We start from the raw sequence: 7,356 nt of genomic DNA on the forward strand, positions 1-7,356 counted from the left end.
CAGAAATCAGAATCTAGCAAGGGATGTTTCCTCACCTCTCAGTGTCTGTGCTGTCACCAGTGCTCCACGTTTAGAAGGAGAAACAACTGGGGCTGGAGAGATGTCTCACTGGTTAAGGTGCTTGCCTGCAAAGCCCAATGACCCAGGTTTGATTCCCCAGTATTCACGTAAAGACGGCTACTCAAAGTGGTGCGTTCACCTGGAGTTAGTTTGCAGTGGATGGAGGCCTTGGTGTGCCCATTCTATCTGTTCCTCTTCTCTCTATCCTTGCAAATAAATATATACATTTTTTGATCAACAACAAACTTCAACACACTAGAGGTTTAGTCAAAAAGACCAAAGCCCACGTCATCATCAGACTCCTCAAACTCTTTCTTTCTTTGCTTCCACTTTCTTCTCCTCAGCTGGGGCAGCAGCAGCGGCAGCAGGGGCAGGGCCTCCTGTGGGCGCAGTACCAGCTGTGGGAGCGGGCCACCAGTCTCTACGTTGCAGATGAGGCTTCCAATGTTGACATTGGCCGGGGCCTTTGCAAACAAGCTAGGCCAGAAAGGTTCAATGCTCACACCAGTTGCTTTAACGAGGGCATTGATCTTATCCCCCGAGACGGTCACTTCACTGTCATGCAGGACGAGGGCCGAGTAGATGCAGGCGAGCTCAGGGATGGAGGCCAAGGTGCGGACTGCCTGACGTGGTGCTGGCCACCGGGTGAAGTGAGGGTCTCACCCCAAGGAAGCCTTAGCTTCCTCGGAAGAACCGAGCACCTTGGCAGCCTCTGAGGAAGGCCAAATAAATAAATTTTTAAAATAAGAAACAGCTGTGAGGTTAGAACTGAGTGTCTGTCATAACCCTACTGAGTGAACTTAGAGAAGTTGTTTAACCTCTCAGTTTTCTTGCCTGTAAGCTGGAATTAAAACTACCTTTCGATCTGGAGAAATGGCTTAGTGGTTAAGGTGCTTGCCTGCAAAGCCAAAGGACCAAGGTTTGATTCCCCAGGACCCATGTAAACCAGATACACAAGGTGGCACACATATCTGGAGTTCATTTGCAGCAGCTGAAGTCCTTGGTAGTCTATTCTCTTTCACTCTCTGCATCTTTCCCTCTCAAATAAGTAAATAAATAACTAAAAACTGCCCTTTTTTTGTGGAGAGAGAATTGTAGAAGGCCAGGAATGTGGAGACTCTGGCCGTGGGTCAGCCAGGTGGTAAAGAACATTGACTCCACAGTTTCCACTTATAAGTGCAGGTTTACCATTTGCCAGCAAGAAGGAAACAAGTAGAGGTAAGAGCAAAAGAGAATAAAGTTTTCTTTATATAGTTCCCGGTATACGCAGAGGATGGGGGCTGGGCTGCGTGCATGCACCTGAACAGGCTTCGGTGTACTTTTTCTGTTCACGTGCCTAATCTTCAACAATTTGTTATTTTGTGGTCACCATTCTTGCTAGTGTAGTTCCCCAGTGAACATTTATGAGCCCTTTTAAGTAAACATTGGAAAATAATAAAACACAATGCACTGCTAATAGAAAACAGCAGGGGAAGAGAGGAGTCTTTTTTTTTTAAACATTTTATTACTAGTCTACCTCTATTCAAACCCCAGTTGAGATCAAAGCTATCTGCAAGAAACACAGGGAAGAAATCTGAACTGGCAACATCACATTTAATACAACCAGGGGCTGTGTTCTTTGAGGGTTCTGTAGGCACATCATCTTGACTACAATCACACAGTTGCAGAATTCGAAGTAGAAAACACACAGCATATTAACAGTGGCACTGCACTGGCCTTGGTCTTTTTTAAAAGTGAGAAATACATTATTTAGTTTCGAGGCTCACCTTCCTGCCCCATAGTAGTCTCAAATATACATGTCTGTAGGCTCTGGGAGCTTCTCTGGTGTATGTGAAGCATTTTTTCCAAGCTCACGGTGCCCTCTAAAAGAGCTTGAATTTGGTTTCTGTCTTCATCTTTTCATTAAGTAAGGTGAGTGCAGATTGCTTGCATTCTGTGAGCTTTCATCAGAGAGCTGCCCACACAAGTTGGAAAGGACAGAAGCGGTGGCAGAGGGGGCAACAGAGGGAGGACAATTGCTTCACTCTGGGAATGGGGCAGCTGTGAGTGACAACTATGAATTCTGTTTGCATGATTCTGATCAGTCTGTATCAGGGCAGTTGAGGAAAGGTGACAATATGGACCCTCAAATTAAAACACACACACGCGCACACACGCACGCACACACACACACACACACACAATGCCAGCAGTAGTTTATGAGCATGAGGAATACTGGTGTGGTAGAAATGGAGAGGAGCCCAAGGGTTATTCTGACCAGTGCCTCCCCTTTTGAAATAAGGAAGGGAAGTAAACCAAAAGCTCAACATTGTTTGTTGCAGAGTTAGTGTTAGGATCTACCATTCCTGTCTCTGACTTTTTTTTTCCATGAAACATTCTCCCTCCCTGCCCCCCACCCCGTTGCATTCAGGTTTGCATTGTTGGCAGAAAACACCTGACCAAGAGCAGTTTGTGGAGAAAAAGGGTTTATTTTAGCTTACAGAATTGAAGGGAAACTCCATGATGGCAGGGGAAAATGACAGCATAAGCAGAGGGTGGACATCACCTCCTGGCCAACATCAGATGGGCAACAGTAAAGGGAGAGTGTGCCAAACACTGGCAAGAGGAAGCTGGCTATAATAACTCATAAGCCCGCCCCCAACAATACACTGACTCCAGGAGGTGTTAATTCCCAAATCATCTGGGAATCTAGCATTCAGAATACCTACGTTTATGGGGGACACCTCAATCAAACCACCATATTTTGCCCTTGGCCCCTATAAACTGATAACCATACATGATGTAAAATGCAATGCATTCATCCTACTTTAAAAGTCCCCATAGTTTTTAATCAGTCAGATATTCAGACATTCCCATAGTCCAAGATCTTTTAATTGAGCCATAATACTACCCCTCTCAAAAAAAAACCATAATGGCACAGAGTAAACATTTGCACTTTCAAAAGATGACATTGGGCATAGCAAAGAAATAGTCAACCAATACAAGATTTAACCTGGGCAGACATAAAACTCTAGGTCCAAGTCCAACAACTCTAATCAGTGACAAATCTCCAAGTCTGATAATTCTAACCAACGACAAGTCTCTGGAGTTCCAATTCCATTCCCCCAGAGAGGCTACTCACGGTCCCAGAAACTTCATCTGGTGCTGGCAGCTCTCCTCGGCAGTCATCCCATAGTCCTAGCATCTCCACTGGGTCTCCATGGTTTATCCTCATGACTCCATGGGGTCTCCATGCAGGTAATCCAACAAGCCGGCTTTACACTGCCCATGGCCACTTCCAAAATACACAACCATGTTGCAAATTCAATGACTCTCTCTTTCCTGCATTTGTTATACTCCATAATAGCAGATGGCCTTCTAACTTGTTAATCCAGGGGGAATAAAGCTAACTTTGAAGAACAGGACACTCCTTCACCATTCAGACCCTTTCCAAAGAGTCTGCATTCTTCCTGTTTTCCCAGTGCAGGTCAGCCAGCCCAATCTCAGTGGTTGTAATCTCTCAAACCATTGCATCAGAATGGGCAGAAGTTTCAGCCCAAAAATGTAATTTCTTCTTGTGCCATATCCCTTTGCTCACACCAGTCCATTTCTATGCAGTACAACCCTGCACAAGTTCTCAGGACATGTACCTACAGCACTGCAGGGTGTATCTCAGGCCAGAGTTTCAAATCTGTCCACATTTCTCTTGAAAATCAGCTTCAAAGGGCCAAAAGTCACACAGGCAGGTTCCTAGTAGCAATGATTCCAACTTCTCTGCACCAACTTTACTGTTGGAATCAGGTTTACATTGCTGATAGAAAACACCCAACCAAAGAACAGCTTTTGGGAATAAAGGTTTATTTTGGTTTACAGACTTGAGGGGAAGCTCCATGATGGCAGGGGAAAATGATGGCATGAGCAGAGGGTGGACATCACCTTCTGGCTAACATCAGGTGTACAACAACAGCAGGAGAGTGTGACAAACACTGGCAAGAGGACAGTGGCTGTAACACCCATAAGGCCACCCCCAACAATATGCTGCCTCTAGGAGGTGTTAATTCCTAAATCACTGTCAGCTGGAAACTTAGCCTTCAGAATACCTAAGTTTATGCAGAGTATCTGAATCAACCCCCCTCCAACACACACACACCCCAGAACTTTCTTTTCTGATTTATTTCAAGCAATGTAATCATTGAAGAAAAAAGTAAAAAACTTCCCTAGAAGTTTCTAGTTTGTTTATTGGGTAATTAATGATTATGCTGTGGAATGGCAGCTTGAGTCCACTCAAACTCATATAAAGCCCTAGCTTCCATTGTGATAGTGTTTGGATACTGGATCTTTGGAAGATAATTAAATTCAGATGAGATGACAGAGGACTAGTACTTACTAATGATGAAATTAGTGTCCTTAAAAAAAGGAGAGATACAGATCATCCTCTCTCCACAGTAAGAAGAAACATTGAGAATGGTGCTGTCTGAATTGGTAAGAGAACCCACTACTGGTAAACCAAGGGGGCAGAACACTTGGATTTGGGATTTCTTGGCCTTCAATGTGGTGAGAAAGTCCTGTAGTCTAATCCATCCAGTGTGTAGTGTTTTGTTATGGCAGCCTCCACAGCATAAGACAGTAGATGTATGAATAGTAAGCATGTTAATGTGCCTAGCTTCCTCCCCCGCCCACTCCCAAGGTAGGGTTTCACTCTAGTCAAGGCTGACCTGGCAATTCACTATGTAGTCTTAGGGTGGCCTTGAACTCACAGTGATTCTCCTACCTCTGCCTCCCAAGTGCTAGGATTAAAGGCGTGCACCACCACACCCAACATGCCTAGCTTTTAAAAGTAAAAATTCTCATTAAGCTAGACCTGATTTGTCCTTCTTAGAAAAACATGACTTTTATAAAGTTTTGAAATCAACCACTCATTCCCTTCATGCACTTAATGTTTTTGTTTGGCACCTGCATGCCAAACTTGAGATGAATGACACTTTGCCCTGCCTCTGGTGTCTAAAGGAGGAGGCACATCTATAAATATGTAATTAATCCTGGGGGGCAGGCTCATAACTCTTTCCTCACCATTTCACTGTCATTGTCTAATGGGGCATTTAATTACTATTTTTGAATGAATGACTCATAAGAGGGGAAGATGGATCATATGTGGCTTCAGAGAGAAGGTGATTTGTAGTTGGTTTCAACCACTCGAGTAGACCTTTCTAGAAATAAAGATAGCAAGAGGTGTGTGTCATGTGAAACTTCTTCCTTGAGGAGAACTCATGTCCATTCACCTCAGACAGGGCATGGACAAAAGCACAATTGCTCTGAAACCCGTTTGGGTGAGCCAGTGAATTTAATGGGGTTACTTACAGAGTGGGATGGGAGGTGGCTTACATGAGTCCCATAGGTGACTCAAAAGCGCTGCAACACCGACAAACCCACCCCAGCGTAGGTGACAACTCATGGAAACTGCGTCTGGGAAACACACTTCAAGACTGGCAGGCAGCTCGGGCTCCGAGAGCCTCTCTCTGTTTACTCTGTATCTGTCCGTAGAGAGAGGTCGTGCAGACTTATAAGTTTCAGCTTTTCTAGACTTGTGGACCTCCTCAGTATCCCCAGCCTTAGTGAACTTTCCTCCAGGATGAAATGTTTCAAGGTGGAGGAAACTGCCCTACTAGCGTGATACAGAGCGTCTGACTGGGGATTTTCACTTGATTTTGTACCTTTTACCAGGCATGATTTCATCTTACTATAGCCTGAGAAACTCACACAGTAAGTCACCCTTCTGAGCAAGGTTCCAGGAGGCTCAGTTTAGATTACTTATTGCTTCATTTAGTATAAGTGTAACAGAGATATGACTCCCATTTTAGAGATGAGAAAACAGAAGCTGAGAAAGATCCAACAACTTGTCCAAAGTTGCTTAGCTTTTAAGGGACAGAACCAATATTTGAGTCCAATTGTTTTGAACTCCCAAGTCCAACAGCCTCAAGATTCCCTCTTTCCATGGTCTCTTGATTCATTAGATGCTGCCAGCAAGTTCCTATAGACTTACTGTCTGCCATGTTTTCACACTTAAAAAAAAAATCTAGGCTTTGGGGCCGGGGATATGGCTAGAGTACTCAGGTTCAATATCCAGACCCCATATAAAAAGCACGAAACCTTGGCAGACTTCTATAATCCCAACATGCTGACACTGATGGCAAGATAGGCAGTCAGGACAGAAGAATTTACTGGAAGCACAGCAAAGAAGGGCAGAGCTAGAGTCCAGAGTGAGACACGCTGACTCAAGTGAGGGAGGCAGACGAGGACTGACCTGAATAATGTGCTCTGTCTCCACATGTGTGTCATGCTCACACGAACACGTACACGCAGACACACGGATCAATAAATCAGATTTTTTTTTTTAAGTCTGGGCTTTAATAAGCTCAGTGGAAACACAGGAAATGTTATTTACACACATTTTTTTCCCCTGAAATCCAATTGTGATGACGCATCGTCTGATGTACTTGACAGTATAATTCATCCTGGATCTGTCAAAGGGGTGGGGGGTTGTCAACTGGAAGTAAAAGGAAGAAGGCAAGCAGAGAGGGAATGGCTAGGGGAATGATGTTTTCCTCGAAGGCTGGGAGCCAAAGGCCAGAAATGAGGGGCCGTGGGTGTGCAAGGCTGAGGAGTTTAGTGCGGTAATTCACTACAAGACTTGCGAAATGTTCACACTGTGGAAAGGATCCTCCCAGCTCCCTCGCACGGATCTCTGGGCACCAGCACTGGCGGGCTGGGAGGTCTCCCCCATTGCAGCAGAAATTCTCAGTATTTCCTTGCTTAGCCCTCTGCTGAATCCTCACGTAGTCACCCAGCATAACTGGGAGATAAGCTGCATCACTCAGCAACTACCTTAAGTGTTCTCTAGCTGAGGAATTTTATTTTGTTTTATAAAGGGCACATTTGGCTATGTCCCCCTGGAGAAATCATGACTAATGGCAGATTTCAGACACTGAGCCACTTTGAGTCAACACAGGTCCATTTGTGAAACGATGCTGGGCAGGCATCATACCCTGCCCTCTCTCCCCGGGGACAGCTACTTCTTGGGGAAACAGCATGGCCCTGAGGTTTATTCACATTGTTACTTTCCTGTTCAGCATCACTGAGAGATGGGGGAGGGAAGGACACGCAGCAGGAGCATCAGAAAACAAGAACCCAAGGGAGGCTAGGAGCAGTTATGATTAGGGAGAGAGTCACTGGGAACCGGAGGAAGAGATGCCCTTCCTGTGTGGGACCGCAGAGCATGCAGAATGACAGTACGGAAGGTCCCCATAAGCTCTAGTTCAC

At 45.1% G+C, this 7,356-nt stretch overlaps 1 pseudogene; it reads right to left on the reverse strand.

Annotated features, from left to right (window-relative positions):
- Window positions 1–323: 323 nt before the first annotated feature.
- On the reverse strand, window positions 324–3,228 carry LOC101604325 (annotated as a pseudogene).
- Between the last annotated feature and the right edge of the window lie 4,128 nt (window positions 3,229–7,356).

The sequence above is a fragment of the Jaculus jaculus genome, chromosome 16 (genome assembly GCF_020740685.1).
Source record: "Jaculus jaculus isolate mJacJac1 chromosome 16, mJacJac1.mat.Y.cur, whole genome shotgun sequence".
Lineage (NCBI taxonomy): Eukaryota > Metazoa > Chordata > Mammalia > Rodentia > Dipodidae > Jaculus > Jaculus jaculus.